This window comes from Ciconia boyciana, chromosome 1 (genome assembly GCF_034638445.1).
Source record: "Ciconia boyciana chromosome 1, ASM3463844v1, whole genome shotgun sequence".
Lineage (NCBI taxonomy): Eukaryota > Metazoa > Chordata > Aves > Ciconiiformes > Ciconiidae > Ciconia > Ciconia boyciana.
The window spans coordinates 85,682,980-85,701,568 of NC_132934.1; the positions used below are offsets into that span (position 1 = coordinate 85,682,980).

General features: G+C 40.5%; 1 protein-coding gene across 4 annotated transcripts in view; it reads left to right on the top strand.

Moving 5' to 3' along the window:
- The window catches only part of TSPAN9 (tetraspanin 9), a 196,483-nt gene that overhangs the window by 2,001 nt on the left and 175,893 nt on the right, over positions 1 to 18,589 (top strand). The window contains exon 2 of one of the 4 annotated variants that reach the window (XM_072878786.1): positions 9,101 to 9,145. The exons of 2 other annotated variants lie outside the window; for them this stretch is intronic. The gene's annotated coding sequence lies outside the window, so the exon portion shown is untranslated. Of the gene's footprint in view, positions 1 to 9,100; positions 9,146 to 18,589 lie in introns of those variants that run through there. One more of the 4 variants, XM_072878776.1, reaches the window with a different exon arrangement.

Here is an 18,589-nt window from a genome sequence, read left to right on the forward strand (position 1 = left end):
ATTTTAACAGAAAATAGCCATGAGAGATGCATATCCCACAGTCTTTGCTTTCCTTGCTATTTTAAGTTATTTTCTTCCAAAGCATGCCAAACCTCAGCCTCTCCATGAGGGTATTTCCAACACAACTGTGTATTTTTAGTGTTTAACCCCTCCCTCCCCAAATACACAAACTAAAACATTGCAATAAAAAAGTGAAACATGGGAACAGCACAAAATGAAATAGCAAAACAACACTTGAGGCTGCAGCACTGGTTGGAAGAGTTACTTTCACATTTGTGGCACATGCGAAACCAGCAAGTTTGTACTAGAGAATCCAAGACTTTGTCTCAGTATTACTCTGTGAGAGCTGGTATGGAGTTGGTTGGGCCTTGATCAGGAGAGACTGCTTGTTTTAGAAGCAGTACATTAACATTCCTGTTGCACTTCAGTTTGACCAATTGAAAACTCATCTCAGTTTTTCACTTTTGTCATGTTTCAGTATTGTGCTATTTGCAAGTGACTGATGCCCCATTAGTTTCCTACCTTGCAAGGATGTCACATTTATTGATGCATAAAAAGAGATGAGAACGCTTTAAAGAAGCTGGGCATGAGCCAGCAGTGTGCCCTGGAAGAAAAGGCAGCCGACAATATGCAGGGCTATATTAATAAGACTGCAGCCAGTATACCAAGGGAAGTGATTATCTCCCTGTACTTAGCATTTGTTAGACAAAATAGAACACTGCATCCAGCTTTCTACCCTCAGAGGCAAGAAAGGTATGGATAAACTGGAGCTAGTCCAGTGGAGGGCCACTAGGACTGTTGGGGGCCGGAGCACATATTGTGGAACAGCTGGCCCTCAGTAAGGGATGGGGAGCTGGGAGCTGAGTGTGGTAACCCAGCAGGGAAGGCAGGTGCCCCACCAGCCAGGGCCCCATCCCATGGTACTGAGTGAGGCAGCCAGTGCCAAGCAAGAGTCTAGATCACCAGGCAGGTTTGTGGTGATAAGGCCGGTCCAAGATCAAGTTGAGACGTGAATCAGCGGGTCAGGATCAGGCCCAGTGATGGTAGTTAGGGTCAGACACGGTCCAGTTATCACTGAGCAGGTCCATAGTGATGCGGCAGGTCTAAGGTCAAGTGAGGAAGTCATGCCACGGGTTAACAGGGTCCATGACCATACACAGGCATGACTGGAGACAGGCACACCTACAACATAGCTTGGGCAGGGACTGAAGGCCAAAGGCAGAGCTTAAATGCAGCCCCTGGCGCCATGGGCAGAGAGTGGGGGTGGAGGCACCAGGTGAGGCTGATCAGGGCCTTTAAAGGCCTTTCAGTGTGATGTGCATGTGGGCTTGGGGCCCTAATACAGTATGAGGATCATATGCTGAGAGAACAAGGCTTGTTCAGCCTGGAGAAGAGAAGGCTTTGATGGGATCTATAGTAACCTTTCAGTACTTAAGAGGAGGTTATCAAGAAGACAGAGCTAGGCTGTTCACATGGGTATGTGGTGGTTGGATAAGGGACAACAAATATAAGTTGAAACAAGAGGTTCAAGTCAGATGTAATGAAAACCTTTCTGCTATGAGCACAGTCAAGTGTTGGAACAGGTTGCCCGGAGGGGTTGTGCAAAGTCTGTCCTCACAGGTTTTCAAGACCAAAGTGGATAAAGTCCTCTTGTGACCTCGTAGCCAACCCTATGTAGAGTAGAGCAGGAGTGAAACTAGATCACCTCCTCAGGCCTGCTCCAACATGAATTCTCTGGTCCTAACACCAAGCAGCCATTTGATCTGAGAAGGAAGGAGGTGTGTAAGACTATGGCAATACTTGTAAGCACCACAGATGAAGAAATGGAGAAAGGTTTTTAGGATGCTGATGTGTTGCTAAGATCCTTAGTAGAGGAATTTTAAATTAAAAATTTTCCTCACTGTGCTAAGGGCTTATGCTGGAAAGGTATGTGTGTGTGGGCAGGGGGGCTGAAGATACTTTCTATTTTAAAACTTGCTTTCCTTTAGTGATTCTCAATGTACAAAGTGCCTTTTTAGTGTAACATCACTTAAAGATGCTTTCTGGAATAGGTCAAGCTGTGCTCTTTCAAAATTCATGTAGGAAGTGTGATGACAATACAACATGGTGCTGAGCTTGGGAAAAGACAGTGTAGGATCAGGGAAAAGTTCTTACCTGAGGGTTACCTTCTTTGACTCTGTAGAAAGTAGAATAAACATGCCAGGATCAGCAAAGCACTTCCCCATTTGTGGCATGGTTGTTAATGGACCTTAGGGTTGAGCCAATCCTGGTAGGGCCAGCTTAGCAATACCCAGAGAATGTGCGTGGATCAGAAATAGGTCTTTGTCTTTTCCTCTCTACATGGCAGTGAAACTGTGGTAAAGTAGGGATGTGCTGAGGAACTGCCTTCTCTTCACTCAGTATAATGCATGCTAGAATTTAATTTTGGGGAGAAGTGCTCACTGGGAAGATACAAACTTTTGTGTATTTTGCTCATGTGTAACAAGATGCTCTATTGGAGACAGAAGAACTATCACTAGTGCACTCTGTCCTTCCTCTCCCTCTCTCCTGGTCTTCTCAAGCTGATTTCCAGAGACTGTTTCTGCTGCTCCTGGTAGCCTCTCTCAGATGAAACTTGCATTGCTCAATGCCAGTGCTACGTTTCCTGGGAAAAAAACATCAAAATGGTCTTGTGGGTCACTTCCTCTGGTTCAGTGACACACTTTCTGTGGTGTGTTTGTAATGAGGCAGGACGTTGTTCTCCAGTGAAAGATGTTGGATGCTTTCCTCATTGCACAGGTGTTTCTGGGGAAGTCATGCATCTCTATGAGTTGTCTGTTGCCATAGTTAGCACAGCGTTTCAGCTGTCTTTCAACCCCTACCTCACCTTTCCTTCTTGGCCTGCTTTTGAAAATACTTCCTCTTCAGGCTCTATTAAACTGTTTCTTCTGATATTCCAAGCACCTGCAGTCATTGCTGTCAAAAATAGACCTTGAGAGCTAGAGTTTGTAGAATAAGGCACAATCCTTGGGCAGAACCCTGCTGCTTTTCCCTTGACTGCAAGCACAGTAAAACAGGAGGCATCTGACCTCTGTGCGTCACATAGAAGAAAGAACAGATAGGAAACGTGGGATCCCTGGTAGGTAATGAACTGCATTTTGATGGCAGTGAGGTGTATTAGGCTGTTAAACTGCCTGTTGAGGAGGGGTGAAAAAATCCTATTGTTGAAAAGCTTTTAAAATCAAGAGTGTAAAACAGATAGGCATGTTCTGGGGATAGCTCCAGGGAGATGAGGCAGACTAAATCGTAAACATATGCTCCAATAAGCCTTTAAGTGGACAAAGGTATTAATTAAGTTTAGCATTTCTTTGCAGTGATGTGAATATGATGTTGTGATATTATGATAACACTGACGTAATAACATCAGCTTAAAAGATTTGAAGTTTGCATTAATCTTTGTTTCAAAAGGCATAACGGAAAATTTTTCTTATTTAAGTTCTTCTGAAAGCACTTTTGCCGTCAGAGTTCTCCTTTCTAATGCAAACTCTGTCATGCTGTTCTTACGCCTGATATTTCTGAAGGTGGAAGTGACTAATAGCTAGGGTGTTTATTTCCATGATCCCTGTTACAAATGCAAAAGAGGAAACAAACTACATTAACTAGTGAAAAGCTGATTATATTTCTGAGGCCAAGTCAGTGCATGTCTCTAGAATCAGCTGAACTGTGTGAACTGAGCTTTAGTTTCTACACTGATATTGCTAAAGTAGAGCTGCCTTTGCTGTGGACGGTCTTCACTGCTTTACAATTGCTTGGACTGGTCTGTGTATACTCATAATAAGGATATGATGGAGTATATCAACTTCATGCAGGCATAGGACCACAAGAGCTGTATTATCCTTATGTGGCATGTCTGGGGAGGAGGCAGGGCTAGACTGGAGAAGGAGCTCAGGGGGAGTAAGTGAAAATGCAGGAGTCTTGAGAAGGCAGTAGGCTAAGGGAGAGGAAGTCTGTGGCCCTCCCCTGGGAGGAAGGTCTGAAAAGGAAGGATGAGGTGGTACGCTGAACAGAGAGCTGAAATGTCACACCCAGCAGGTTTGAAGGAGACTGAGCTCAAAATCTTGTGACTCTGTCCTAGGCAACAGGAATCAACTCAAATCCTAGAGAGCAGAGGGCTCTGTGAGCTCTCCTGTATTGGGTGTCCTTCAAGTTCACTCCTAACTAAAGTCATTCGACCTGAAGGATTGAGTGAGGCAGGGCCTGAAGTTGAAGGAATCCTGGGCTTAGGACACTGGTGGGAAGGACTCATAGGAAAGAAAATGTTGTGACAAAGCTAGACAAGTAGTACTTTCTGGTTGGTAGTTTTGTCTGTATTCAGGGCTTGCACTGTTCTCTATAACCTCTAGGTAATCATTACTAATTTCCAAATGAATATGGCTATAGAGGGGCAAAGCCTGAGAGACAGCATTGCATACTCTAGTGTTACTAGCCCAAGTTCCTAGTCTTTCGCAATTTGGTAGTGAATGCTGTCTCCAAGTGCCTTATGGCAGTATGTTGACAAACACTTTTTATGGTGATTGCAGCTATACTCAAAACTCATGTTGAGCACAGGCAAGAAGACTTTCTACTTGGATTTGCTCATTTCTAAAGGTTGAATAATTCAAGAATGCTTTTGAAAGCATATTTTCCTTTCTCTGTGTCTATTGCTGTTTTTTACCTATAATTCTGCATACAGTTGAGTGTAAGGTGGTCTGCCCAGGATGTTCAACTAGCTTTATTTTGAACAGTTCTTTGATTTCTCAAATATTCTTATCTCGAAATCAGCTTTGCATTGCATTTTATGTTAAGACTGTAAACTTATGCGAATGAAGGTTATTGTGTTGCTTTGTTTGACGAAAGTGCAGCTGAAGTTATGAAGGATCGAAAGCGACGTTCTAAGAATGTCTAGCATGTTGTTTCCACTTGAGGACAGTGTGCAAAGTATTGTTTATACGTATTTATATACATGTGGACAAAATACCATCAGGGGAATGGAGTAATGGCTCTGGTAGTAGAAGAGACGTGTACTAACAAGCAGACAGGAACACGTCTTCTTGTAAAATGAAAAACTAAATGGCTGGCTTAAAAGCCTGTAAAAGAAACCTTCCAAATATAAATAAAGTTATTCTCTTTCATACAGCAGAGCATTTGGATCTCTCCAGTGCTGCTGTGCTGTCTCACAAAGTTGTGCCAAGTAACAGTGACTCTGAGTGTTAAAAAGGCTCTTGCTGATCCGTTTCCCAGCAATGGAGAAAGTGGCAGGACAGGCAAGACTTGCATTTCATAACACGTGGGACACTATCGACAGCAGCAGAGGCAGCTATGAGGAGCATATAAATTGTGTAGACACCTATTGCTGAGCTATTTGGTGCCATAAAAGATGAAGAGCAAGGGGGAAGAACTGCAACTCTAAAAAAATTTCCAACTTATTCCCCTCACAACCACTCAGGATGGAAGAGGGGCTGGATCCTATACTATGAAGCTTCTCCTATTTCAAGTAGGTAACAGGGAAGACCCAGGACAGTATTTCAGGTGAATGTGGTCATAGATGAGGGTAAGAAAGCCATGGTAAAAGTAATTGCTGGGACCAGTGATCCGTAGAGGGATGTGAAAGAGAGGAGGAGGCTTAATTGTGAACAGGAGCTTTTTGGAAGTGTTCTCTATCCCAAATATAGAAGGCAAAGTGAAAAGGACTGTGAAAGAGAGAAGGGATCTTCTAGGGAGAACCAGGAGGAAGAAATTAGAACAGACAGAGAGTCTTAAGTTCCCACACCAATGTATATTCATCTGCGTGTCTTTCAGTTTTCCAAGTTCCGTGTTGTCCCACCCTTTCCTGGTGAGATGGTCACCACAAAAGATCCCCCAAGGGTTATACAAGAAATCCCCCCTTTTCATTCTATTTTTCTTTAAGTAATTTCTCAAGGCATCTTTTTTAAAGCAGTCAGTTTTCCCTGAAAAATTCACCTTCATTAGGTTCTTTCTCTTTTTTGCTCTTAGGCTTTCCTTTTCTTACTCCACCAGTTGAAGTTTCCTACTCTCCAGGGACCCCCAAGCAATCTGTATTATGTCTTGCTTTCTTTTATGAAGGTAAAAAGTCCTGCTTGTATCTCATCATAGCTTGGTTTTCCCAGCTATGTAGTCTCCATCTTCAACTCTTCCTTCTCATTCCATTCTCCATCAATTCGTCTTTGAAGAGCTGAGGAAGTTCATTCTATGGCAAGAGAACCATACATTGTTTTGCTGTCTGTATTCTGTTTCTTCCTTGCTGTTTTTCAATTAAACCACAACAGGGGAAACAAGACTAGTTCAAGTAATTTAGATATGCAGCTGTTTTTTCTGAACTGCTTTTTAAAGAGCTTTAAAGAGAATGTTGCTTCGTGAAGGAATCTCCACCTTTCTTCCTGCTTTAGCAAATAGTATTTAATTCCTCTGCTTTTTAAACTTGAAACTTACTTCTCAAAATCTTCTTAAGGCACTTGTCTTTTTTGGAGCTGCTAAGGCATCCCTCTCCTTTGCTCTTAAGAGGCACTGAGAGGTTATGTCCTTTGCTCCATGTTCCTCTGAAGTCAGTAGAAGAAGATAGATATTAGGCTGTTTCTGCTTGGATCACTAGGCGGCCCTGTTACTGTTTCAAAGATCTGAAAGTGGTTAGAGATGTAGGTTTTAATTTTATTAATAAAATACACTCATCCCATGCTTCAGGTACAAAATATCCTCACAGCAAACTGGAAACTGTCAGTGACAGACAAAGTAGGTATTTACCTGGTGCTGATGGCATTAGTCCAAGGCATCCATTTACAAAAGCAAACAGACTTTGCTTGCTCTTGGGACATGATTTGAGGAACTGAAAGATAAGTATGCTTTATTTTAGAGGACCAAGTGTGGTGATGTACCTAACGGTTATCAGGAGATAAGTTCCTACCAATCACTGAGCTTTCTAGAAGATAAAAGATCTACATTTTCTTCTAGTGTTTGCTAGCCCTCATATTCTAGGACTTCTGGTTTGGAAGGCAGTCCTGTCTCCTGACCTCCTTCTGCTGTGAACAGTGGATTGGGCAGATTGCCTGGCTGTTGAGTACAGTTCCCCACTCATGTAAACAACATGGTGAAAGATGCAAGTTTCTGAAGGATTTGCAGGATGTCTGTTCCTTGCATCATCATTTGTTGCAACAACCTTGGACCTGCCTGAGCCCTGTAGTGAATCTTGGAGAGCATGAACTGAGCTCTTCAGTTGCATCTGCCTGTGAATTTTCATCTCAGCAGTTCTGGGCTGATTCTTGTTTCTTTGAGTTTATTATCAACATTTGCCTTGGTCAACAGCAAGACCTCTTTCCTCTAATGGTTTTCTTGCAAGCGTTTGATTTTCCTTTCTTAATTTTACTGTATAGACCTGGTTTATGTCAAGCCAAGCAGCATACCTGTGGTGTGGCGAGGACCACTACCTGGCACTGGATTACATGACTTAAAGGGCTACTCTCAGACCATTTTTGCCTTTGCTACAGATCATGATGTATTCATAACAGGCTTACATCAGTGGTGAATGAAGTTAATCTTTAGATGTAGTTGACAGCATACCGTGTGTGGCATCAGTTTGACTAACTAGCCAACATCTATGCAGTGTAACTGTAGGAAACTTGGATTATTTAATTCTTGAAATTTTTTAAATGTTTTTATTTTTATTTATTGCTAAGCCACATTTGACTTCAATATGATTAAGTCAGTTGCTGAAATAAAGTTGTCTCTTGTGTCTCTAGGGAGCTGGTTTGGTTGGTTGGTTGCCTGCATGTGCTTGACAGAGTGTGACATCAGTGATGAGCCTAGTATTAGTTCACTTTATAGAAGATGTATAGAACTGATGTGTATGATATGTTGAGGTGCCCATGTGCTCCAGCAGGTGTAGTAAATAGACTGTGTGAACTGTGAAATCAACAAGACCTTCTCTTGGCAACAAAGGCAATGGTTAATTTGAGGTAAATGAATTCTTAAAACTGAATGTGAAAAGGTTGAAGGTGAAGGCAACTCATTAGCTCCATGTTTACTGTTCTGAAAGGTGCAGTAGTTAGTTTTGAAAACACCGTTTTTGAAATCGGGTTTTCTTATCCACCTTTAAAAATGCCTTATATTGGAAATCTGAAAACATTTAGAAATTAATTATTTTCTCATAGATATGCTTGAGTACTTTTTGTGACTTCTAGACTCTGGAAACAGTGTTTCAGAATCTTACACAATGCAGTGAGGCAGGCTGAGGGAAAGCATTCATTTAAAAGCCACCAACAACAAGGGAATAATGGAAACATTTCTGTTGACCAAGTTTGGTGAATGATCACATGTTTTTTTAATAATCAGCCTGTACTTTTCATGTGGAGCTGCAATAATTTTATGGGGTTTTAAATATTGGAGATGGTACTGTTCTGTGTCTCTCCTCCACGTGGTTGGAGGGAGTTCTGGTCTCACTCTTGTCAGTTTGCTATTTTTGCAGCACCCTTCTAACATTGGGGTGGTGCTGTTACAGCCCTGAAAGTACCAGTATGAATTGGAGAAAGTGGGATGCTTTATGTTGTTTGGTTTTGTGTGATTTTCACTCCAGCAGTGGTTTGTTATACTAGAAGCAAAGATGAGACCAGTCAGAAAGTGGGACTAATGCAGGAGAGTTCAGCAGGGAAGGTCTTGCTTAATTTCTGTTCTTGCTGCTGTAAACAGGTCATCAGGTGTCTTGGTGCTGATAGGGGACCTAAATGCAAAGGGGAAGAAGCACTAGATTTTTCTGACTAGTATTTCTGATTTGACACATAAGTTTTGCTTTTCCCCTTAATCTCTGTTTTCCCTTTAGTTTATTTGAGTCTGTTTTAATATTTTGCCTATTGTCATTATTTAAATTTGAGTCCAGATTAAATCAGTATATTATGTGCTAGAGACCAGTGTTTAGACTTACTCCTTTTGTTCAGAAGGAGGTGGGATTTGACTTAACTTTTCCTCTTCCCCCACCCCAATCCCTCCTTTTTGTCCTCTTGAGGTAAATATTTTTGTGATGGGAGGTGGGTCCAAAAGGCAACAAAGTTCACTTTGGTCTTCTTCATCTCTCCAGGTTTGGTCTGCGACTTTTCCCTTGGCGTACATCCAATTACCTCAAGTAAGTAAGAAGTCTGTGAAGGATACTCAGAGTCAGTCAATCTAATCTTTGATGCTGCTCGCATTGACATTAAGGGGCGATGAGTTGGGCCAACACTGGGCCCTTATGAAACCTTCTTGTGATCTGTTATTTTCTTGCCACAAATGCTGAGAGAGTCCAGAGTAAAGTGGTTGTTGTTGGGGTTGTCTCCAAGTGATGCTGTAGGTACCCAAGGAAATGTAACAGCGGAGGACAGTAATTCTCTTCATTATATGCAAATATTCTTCTTCCTCTGTTTTCTTACCTGTCTCTGTCATTTGAAGGGAAAGGAAGCAGGGAAGAACCAAACAGGGTTCCTACTGATAGCACTTTCATTAGTCCATATAAGTTTTGTCCTTTTGTGCAAGCGTAATTTTATAAACAGGCTTGGAAAAATAGACTCATCTTGGAGGGACCCACTGTTACCCTCGCGTTTGGTGTCCTAGTGCAGCTGCGGGCCTATTGCTTTGTGTTTTTACACTCCCTACGTTCTTCAGGGATTTAGCCTTGGCTAAGCAGTGAGTGGAAAATGTGGCACTGCCTACCTTTCATTGCATTTCTGACATAGTAGAGGAAGCAACTCCTAGCTCTTCAGGGAAAGGAGAGGTGAGAGCCACCTTTCTGCTGAATGCCACGTGTTCTGCCAAAGGCTGCAAGGAGTGCAGGTTGGTAGGCTCTAGCAATGGGAGCAGCAGAGAGATAATAGTCCACTCACGCACTTGGCTTGCCAAGGACTGTTGCATACTTCTCTGGTGCTTGTGTAGAACTTTTAAAGGCAACTGCAGGCAAAGAACATCTACTGTTGTATGTTTTGGGATGAGTGATGAGAGATTATGGTCTGTGAAGGAAAAAAATCTCCCTGCAATTGGAAAAGCCAAAGAAGATGTTAGGTGACGATAAGAAAAAGAAATGCTGAAGCTTTCCTTTACTCTTGTGTAAATCATCATTACAGGTGATGCCACACAATGACTCAGTCTTGGGGATATGGCAAAGATGCATTGACCTTGGGATACTGTTTATTTAAGGGAGAACTGAGGAATATACTGAGAGGGATTTTTCAATGTCAAGGCAGTAGTTCTGTTGTCTAACTGCTGTGGAAAATTTCACTTGTAGGACCTGTATGTTTCTGAGAGAAAAAATTAGTAGTAAGATATATTAATAAGAGGTGTACAGCTAGCTTAAAATCTGTACATTTGCTGTTGGACATGAACAGCTTCTGGATATTTCTGTTGCAAGAAAGAATGAAGAGATAGTTGGGGGGTGTTAGGCATTTATATAGGTAGCATCTGTATTTCTAGTAGATGACACAGTGCTACAGTATGTAAGATAAAGAACCTATGAAATTTCATGCTGTAGAATTTAAGACAGTTACAAAAAGCCTCGGTTTAGGCATAAAATGTCTCTCCTCTAAGGCTGCTGTGTGTTTACATCTTTCGATGATTTTTTGATTACTTTTTGCATGTGTGCCATACTCTGAATCATACTGACTGGTGCTCTGTTGATTCCTGTGTCCTAGGAAAGCTGGGCTCTGCTCTTGGGTGATGGATTACACCAGGGAGAAAAGATAGTTGGTGAAGTTTGAAATGGTTGTTGTTTCTTCCAGGAATTTTCTTTCTGTTCATCTTTGCATCACTTGAAATGGTGTAGGGACATGGTGTAGTGATGGACTTGGTAGTGTTAGGTTTACGGTTGGACTTGATGATCTTAAAGGTCTTTTCCAACCTGTATGATTCTGTGATTCTGTGAAATGATTGCTGTATTGTGAGCTCTTTCATCTTGTTTCCATCCCTTTAAAATTTGATACTGCAGAAATTAATGTAACATTATCTGTAATGTTTAAACTGCCTTATGTTATGAAAGTGAGAATTCCCACAGCAGCCTTAACTCTGCCCCCAGAAGAGAAAGCACATCAAGTGAGTGTCTTAAGTTACACCATTATGTAGCACTGGGCACTAGGATGTACTGTTTGGCAAATATTTACATTTAAAATCTGGTCCAAGTCCATGGCAGTGTCAAAATATCATATGCTAATTATGCTAAATGATCATATTACACTGGTAAATGGGCATAGGCTTGATTCCCAGAATGCTGATCTGTGAATCACATCATCAAGGAGTACAAAAGAATCCACATCCCTCAGAGAGAGAAGATAAATAGAATATTTCAAACATTTTTCCTGCATGCATGGTGATATGCCATTTTCTCCCCTTTCCTTTATGTTACTGTAATCAGTTTCACAGCAGATTGAAAAATTAGTATCCCATCTGTAATGGGGGTCTAGAAATTACCTCACTTTCTTTACCTTGCTGATCAGTGTTAGCTATGGGATTTCAGATACCCTTTACTGTAATCCAAGGGTTTTCTTTTCAAAGGTGTCCATTTCTGCTAAGAAGATAAGACTTTGTCATGCTAAGCAGAATGGGAAATGTGCTTTTTACTTTCTATGAAACATAACTTGTGCATATTGAAAAGCTTGCCAGACTTGAATTTCTAGTATCTGAAAAGTAAATTTGTTGTTAAAATAAAGTGATTGAATGCCTTGCTAGCATGTGGTGGTGAAGTTGAGTGAAATACTCCTACTCATCACTGAAAATTAGATGCGCAGTATTGCAAAAACTATTGTAGGAAACTGCTTAGTAGAGAAGTTGGATCTAGATGATTAGTGGAGACGGTCTTCAATTATATCTTAAAACCACTACTTACTGTGATTTTTTTTTTAAATGTCTGTAAAGCACTGTAAGTCCTAATTGTGCTCACTGTTGTGTAATGGAATCAAAAAGGGTGTGTGAGATGCTTTGTGATGGTGTGTTTTTGGCAGGCAGCCATTTTAAGTAAGAGGGACATTTTAACATATAGGGTATATTGAATAATGGGTTTTAAATGTTTGAGGTGCTACTGTATGGGGGCAAGTTGGCACTATGCCTTACCCATGGGGTGGATTGTGGGATCTTCTGGGATGACCCTGGATACCTCATTGGGGCAGGTCTGTTTTTCATTTGTCTGGTTTGTTTTGGACTGTGAGCAGGGTTATTGCTCCCAAATTCTTTGTACTGCGCCCAGCAGAGTGAGGTGCAGAGAGGAGGGCCTGGGAAGTAATGTACAAATATAGGCTGTAAAGTTGAATCCAAAATGAGATCAGACAAGCAAGGTGAGAAAGAGAAGTATGAGAACAGATTTAGTTAACTTATTTGGCTGTCTTACAGTTACAGAAATAACTTGATGACCCGGTTGTGTCAAAGGTGCATATTTATAAAATGTGTGTGACATGCTGGGGTGTTGCGCAGTTGGGCCAATGCCTCGTTCATGTCTGATTTGAGTGACTTCTTGGCTTTGGTCTCTGTTCTTTGTCATATGAAGAGCGTGTCCAATTAAATGGATAATGTTTGATCAGGTCTTCAGGAACATTATTAGAAGTCCTGCTGAGGTAGCAGGAGGAAAAGAAAGTTCCTCTGGACAGCGGCCTTGGGGTTGGCCTTTGGCCAGGTCAGGGTAATTTCATTTACAGGGGTCTCTGTTTTAAACTGGATTCTGAGGCCTCGAGGCAGAATTGTAAATAATCCTGTTCTGTAAGTTACTAAGTAATATGATATAGCTAAGCTTTAATGTGCCATAAACTTAAATCTCCATGTATGAGAGCTTCCCACTGGCAAAAGATAAATTAGTTATGGGGAAAGGAAGATTATTTGTCCCAGAGATATTGTTAAGAGTTAATTGCTGGCTCTTCTCAGGTTGCTTGAACCTGGAATATTTGCCCACATCATTAATTAACTTAAGAGGTTCTCTTTGGTGCTACCACTGTCATCAAGAAAACATGTTTTCTTATTACTTCTGCTCCCTTGGAATATCAGATTTGTGGCCCTCTCCCACAGGTACATTTTTATTTAAGTTTTTTAATATGGAGAAAAATTTTCACTTGAGTCTCTAGTGGCATGTATAACCAAATCTCCTTATGAATGATAAGGTGAGGCTGTCTCTTACTCGTTTGTCATGTGAGAGAAGGCATGGAAGAATGTGATCACTGATGGAGCACCATTTTCTGCTCTTCCTTAGCTTGTTGTCCCTATTGCTTGTCACCAAGCTCCTGCAGAGCTGCGGTCCCTGGCTGCCTTCCATATAGCAGTTCTTGAGCATGGCTGCCTCTGAAAGCAACTGGGGGTGCTTCTCTCTGGTCTGAGCTGGTACATGGTATGTGTTATGTTGCATGCAGTGTATTGTCTGCATCTCTGTGATGAAATGGAAAAGCCTCATTTTTAATAGAGATGTGTATATGTTCATAACCTAGCCTATTGGAGAACTGTGAACTAAGTTCAATTTCTTAAAGCAGTAGTTTTCAGTCTTTCTATTATCAGACCTTAAGCATTTTCTACTGGATGGTACAGTCAATTCAAGCCCACTTTGAACTCTGATTTTTCAGCTGCTGTATTTAAATTCTTGACCCAGCTGTTCATGTCTGCTCTGCACATAACGCTTATGCTGCTCAGCTCCAGAGAGGCTATGTATGGTTAGGTGTATTTGTCTTAAGGAACCAAGAAAATGAACTTATTAGAGTACCAAAACTTTAATTATCAGTGGATTTTTCTTTCTTTCTTTTTATTCTTTTGCATAAAATTATTGCCCTTATAATCCCTGAACAATTTCCTTCAGTGTAGGAGATAAATTAGGTCATGTATCTGTAGCTCCATGTGGACATAGGTGGGATTTCAGGAGCTGCGCTACTTTCCTTGCTAGTAGCCCTGATCTCCTCCCCATCGTTTTCAAAGGGATACCTCTGTCACTCAGCAGAAGCATTTGTAGTATCACAGAGGTTAGAGATGGCGGTGGGGGGAAAACATTAAACTTTCCAGCCCTCTGTAGAGCCAATATCAAATTGCTTCCTATTAATGTGTTTCCTGGCACTTTGGTTCACTTGCTGCAGATTTTCAGGCATCTGGGTGCCCCTCAGGCAGCTAGGTTTTCTCCACATGGAAGCACAGAAGTCTTTTCCTGATACACTCTATATTTTTTGTATAGTGTATCATTATGGATTGTAGAAGTCATTGCCAAGGCTTTTGCCAAGCCCATTGCTTGGACTGACAGTTCGGTGTTTTTGAAAAAAAGTTAGGGGTATATGTAGGTAACAAGAATAGCGATTAATCCTAGTTCTTCCCCTTCTATCCAGCTAATTAATCACTCTTTCCCTTTGTGTTCCTACCATTGCGGTAGTGGGAGGCTGTTAGCTTGTACTTAGCCTTGTGCTATTCTTGAATAAGCTATGCTACTCAGCTGTTTTATCTTTTCCATCCTGCCAATTCCTTCACTGCCTGCCTCTATATTACCCTCAGGCTGACATGGAGACCTAGTATTGTAGAATTTTTCCTGTTTTAAAGTCCTCACTCCAGGCATGTTTAAGAAGGAAAATGGGGGAATTGGGAAACAAATGATCAGTTAGCTAGGATTTGGTGTGCAACATCTGAGACAGAGAACACAAAGCAGTACTATTAATGGGAAAAGTACGGCATAAATACACTATTGCTATATAGAGCTCAGGATGGGAGAGATGGAAAGCCTATTGTATTTCCTCTAATGTGCCCTCAGTAGTGGGTTTCAGAGGCTCATGGAGAGATTCCCCAAAGTAACTCACCAGGAAACTTCTTTTTCTAAGTGGACTGCATCAAGCAAATCCCAGACCCTTATCTGATTCAATCATTTGATTGAATTGACAGTTGATAAAACCTATTTGAATTTTGATAAAGTATTCAGTACAAAGCCAGGCAATAAAGTTAGATGGAAACTGAAAGATATACCAACTGACAATAGTCTGTGACATGGACCAGGAAGAGGTTAAGCAGCAAACATTTTGAGCTGGCCTATTTAATACTATGCAAGATAGATAAAATTTGAACCCAAGGGTGCTAGCATTTGGTTTGCCTTTGTGTGTTCATTTTTGCCTTCTGTTCCAGGGACGAGCATTAAGTCAGGCTTGACTGTACATTGCTAGCAGTGGTAAGAATGATGGGAGACGCTGTGGGCATGGAGAGTGAACCATGTGTGGCTAAGAACAGAAATGGAATTCAGTGCCTGGGACTCTGAGCAGGACAGATGACATAGATTTGTGGGGAGCAGTTGCAAAAGCATGAACTCAACCTTACAGAAAAGTTAGTTTGAATTTGGGTAGAAGGTAAGCTTAAAGCACAGTCAGACTTTGCAGGGGCTCTGTCTCTGACATGAGTGTTCACACACAGAGTGTTGACACTGTAGTTATTTTGGATTGTTCTCAGCCTAAGTAAGCTGAAGGGTAATGGACTTCTCGCACAACACTGCTGAAAATAATAAGTATGTTAATACCAGTTACTGGGCAAAACTCATATCATTACATATATCTTTTTGTTGTATTAATTTTTGTAATATTTTTAAAGTGTTTGTGCAATTTAAGGTGAAAACAGAAAACTAGGTAGTTTCAGATGTCATTTTTTTAAAGTGGTTTTGATTTTTAAATGTATTTTCTTTTTTATAAGCATACCTTTAAAAAGATAACGTCTAACAATTAGTTTATATTGTCTCCAGGGATTTATTTTTAGCCTGAATAGTGTTTGTGTATCTAATTTATGTTTGTGTTATATGCTTCTCTGACAGCATTTCCTGCTTTTTCCTTACATGCCTTGTACATATTAAAAAGAACGTAGAAACAGTCAGGAAGAAGTTAGTGAAGGCTGCATGTTGTGTTGTGTACATTTTGTTCACTATTTTGATGTTAATTTTTTAATGGTTGCTATACAATTTAAACTTAAAGCATTGTTAGCAGCGTTGCTTAAAATATGCATTAAACCTGTTAAGAAAAAAATCTTATGGCTTGTGATTCTAAGTTCTGTCCACCTATGAGAAAGTGAAGATGTGCTAAGATCTGATTTTTGTATGGGAGACCTCACACAGAAAAACTGTCAAGTGTGCTCTTTGTCCAGCCACACCTATGATACGTGGTGCTGTTTGGGTCATTCCAGAGACATCCAAGATGGGAAGAGGACTCCAGGAGTGAATTGAATATTGATATTCTGCACTTTTGAATAAGAAAATTAGGACACTAGCAAAAGTAGTATTCTTCCTTGTTTATTATTATAACCTTGTTACTTAATTAAAAAAAAGATAATTTGTGGAAAGCCAGTGAGTATGGCTGTATAAGAGTACTATTTATTACCTGTGGCATTTACTGACGTTTGTATACGTCTGGCTTTCAAAGCTAATGGCTGAAATAAAAATCTCGGGGGCAACATTGACCTTTGTTAAGATTTTTTACAAGTCACAAGTGTTTGCTGCGTTAGTCTTCAGTCTGGTTGTTTGGTTTGGGTTTTTTTTTGGGGGGTATGGTTGTTTGGTTGGTTTGGTTTTTGTTTTGTTTTGGTTTTGTTTGTTTGTTTTTGCTTTAAAGGTGCCCACAGTGCATCTTTTATTTATTGGTATGGTGCACTATTTGATGAAGACTTAAACCAGCAAAGAGCTGGTGCCAAGGAATGTACTTTTTTAAATGTTTCCTGCTTTTGTATTTTCATGCTAGTGCTTCCTTTGATAGCAGCACAGAACAATACATAGATTAAACTCTACGTTGTTTGTTTTTTTTAACAATTGTTACTTGTTCAGGAACAGTGGTTTACAGTTGGCTAGTACCAGTCATCTGCAACTGGTGGATGAGGGTGCATTTGAGGGAATCCAGCCAAGCTCAGACAAATTCTGTTTGTTAAACATCCACAGCTACCCAATTTGAAATGTTTTAAATGAGGCTGATGAACCTTAGATGAATGAGAAGATAGTAGCAGTATGTGGAAAGAAATAAAGTAGTATGGGCATGGAAATTTTCTCTTTTAAGGGAGGGTGTGTAAAGAGAGAGAAAAAGTCTAATCATCATTTTTATGGGTTAAAATACTGAAACTGTTTACTGACTTTGTCCACTTTTTGTTCTCTACACTCAGTTTACAGAAAGCTGTAGATATATTTGTGTACCCTTGTTTCAAAATAACGTCTGTTAATTCACCTTATGCACTTTTATTTGCATTATCATAATTCCATGGATACCCACTCAGAACAAACATATGAAGTAAGTAATTACAATAATACTATATATTTTCAATTTTACGTGTTGTCCTATCTTTTAATTTGGTAATCTTCCAAGGTTCTTAAAAGAAAGCTTTTGATTGCTTTCTGTCATGTACAAGAAGGGGAGGTTCACTGAAACTCAAAGATGGGAAAACCAATGAAAGAAAATTGGGTACTTCTTTTCATACATTAGCATATCATTATTATAGATTGTAGAAGTCATCATCAAGTTTGATGGTGGGGCTGTGAGTTTAGTGCATTTTAAAACAGTTTGGGGGTACAGTGAGGTAATGAATACCTAAATACAATACTCAAGAAATTCTACTTGGAGAGGGATATTAAATGTTTGGTTTCAGCTCTTAAGTGTATTCTCCACCTATTAAGTTCAATTAGGGATTTTCAAATGGGAACAATTTCTCTTTACTGACTGTTATGAGATTCTTGTCCCTTCCTGTGAGAGTATGGCACTCAGCATTTCAAGCCTGCACATAATCTAATATTTTCTTAACCGAAGCACTGGCAGGCTCTGTATCATGGTGTGTCTGCTCTGATCTGACCATGGTGCTCTGATCTGACCATGGTGCCCACAAACTTCCTGTCAAGGAACCGGTGGACTTCTGGTACTGTAAGAACATGGCACATGAGTGTGTCACCATGTGACGGGAAGGTTGTTGCATGAGATTGGATACATATTTATTATTCAGCAACAATGGGGGCATTTTATTCCTGTTTCAGTAAATTCTGTCATGCAATGGGAGTGCGTTATGGGAGCGTCAGGAAAAAGAGAAAAAGGAAACAGACTGCAGGTCCCTGGGGAATTAGTCTGCCCACAGCTGTGGGACAGTCAGCAAAGATGATGGGAAATGGCCTTTGGGTCAGATGAGTTGTTTTGTAACAGTGGATGGATGCCAGGCTAGATGCTGTACTAACTCAGAGATTCCCAGAGGATGGTACATGTGCTGGTTGTGGTATCTGAGCATGCCCATACAGCAGAATTATATTATCATGCTGAGAATGTGCATAAAGCAGCAGCACTGCCATGAAAGTATGTAGCTGAGCAAAGTGATTTTGAAACTTTTGTACTTGATGAGCTCTGGTCTTCTCTACTTTAGAGACTTCGACATTCCTATGAAATATTTATAAACAACATTCTCTGTTTTAAAACTGTATTTATCTTTTGTCCTCCTAAATATTTAACTGCACTTCAGAGATCCAGGGTGCTTACTGTGATCTAATGCCTACTGCTGATACTAGTGTGAACAGTGTAGAATTTTTTGACAGATTTCACAAAACGGCTGAACAAAAGTAGCTGTGTAATGTGGGTGACTGTTTCTGTATGTGTAACAGAGTCATGGGAGCAAC